We start from the raw sequence: 1,531 nt of genomic DNA, 5'->3' as shown, positions 1-1,531 counted from the left end.
TTTTAGAAGCGTTTTAGGACTTGGGTTAGAAACTTATCTTTAGGCCATTGGGAGTTGACCTCCGTTGGAATTTTCGAGCTCACAGATGAGTTCATAATGCATTTTTATGTGTGTTTGCCTGTTTGTTTTATATTTGTGGGCCTCGGTGATAGTCGGATTTCGGGTTGAAACTTGTCAAAAACCAAGATTTTCTGGTGTCTGGTGTCTAGTGTCCGCTGCAGCGGCACACGGCTCTCGGTAGCGGTCCTGCTGTAGCGAGGGACCGATCTCGGTAGAGTGCACGAAGGAATTGTGGCGAGTTGGCCCAGCGGATAGATCTCTGTAGGTGGACTCGTGATAGCAGATGGAAAGCCGCCGTAGCGGCAGGTCGAGTTTTCCTAGTGGTCGCCATAGCGGGCTGAGTTGCACTGTAGCGAGCCCGCTGCAACGAAAATTCCACTCGCTGCAGCAGATGGCGGGATAGAATTCCTATTTATTGCTAAGTTAAAAACCCTTAAACCCTATCACTTCTCTCATCACTCTCTAAGCATACTTTGGGCGATTTGGATAGCTTGGGAACTGAATCTTCATTGTGGTAGGATCCTTAACAATAGGCTTCATTATTTACCTTCCTTAATCCATGCTAGAAATCTTTAGAAACAAAAAGGGAAGATGGGTTCTTATGATAATTTCTTGAAATGAGTTCTAGACTTCCTAAAAGGAAATTGATGATGAAATTGACTTGTGTAACCATAGAACTTTATAAATTCTTTGTTGTTAAGCTTAATCCTTCAATTATTAGGGATTAATTTGAGTATTGAAAATTTAGGGTTCATACCCAAAATTGGGGGTTTAACTTGAAATTCAAATTAGTCTTAATCTTGAGTTGATTTAGCAATTGAATAGTGTGTTTTATCATCTAGAGCATGAATTGCATATTCCACCTTCCAATTTCCCATTTTACCCTTGTGGATCCGATTCCCCAATTTCATGAGTTAGAATTTGACCTAAATCAGAAGTGTAGCAATATAGGTATTGTTCTTCTGGATTTCTAATATAGAACTCGAATATGATTAGACTTTGAGTATTTGGAGGCGTAGAGAAAGGGCAAGGCTAAGGTTTGACGGTTCGTGGCTCCTGTTCGGCATTCCAGGTAGGTTACGACTCACCCTTTTGGTTAGACTTCGATTAGCGAATCATATGTAGAGTTAGTAATAGTTGGAGAAAGCATGTACGCCTTCGGGTATTGGAGGTGGGATGGAATACTTAGGTTGGTATTGTTGTTGACTGATACGCTCAAATTACACCTATTAATGGTATAACGCGGACGTTGTCAAATATAGTAACCCAACAAGGTTGGGGTCGAATCCCACGTAGGAATATGGTGTGGAAAGGTTACTAAAGTCGTTAATGCTATGTTTAGGTCTAATGCCTTAATCCGATGGTTTTGGTAAGAGTTGGGTTTTTAGTAACTAATTGCTAACTATTGCTTTGGCTTGTGAATTTATGGTAAAAGAAACTAAGGTTGTGTCCCCGTTAGATAGAGTGTATG

Source organism: Lycium ferocissimum, chromosome 11 (assembly GCF_029784015.1).
Source record: "Lycium ferocissimum isolate CSIRO_LF1 chromosome 11, AGI_CSIRO_Lferr_CH_V1, whole genome shotgun sequence".
NCBI classification, from domain to species: Eukaryota; Viridiplantae; Streptophyta; class Magnoliopsida; order Solanales; family Solanaceae; genus Lycium; species Lycium ferocissimum.
The sequence above is the reverse complement of the archived record's forward strand: the minus strand, read 5'-3'. Positions refer to the sequence as shown.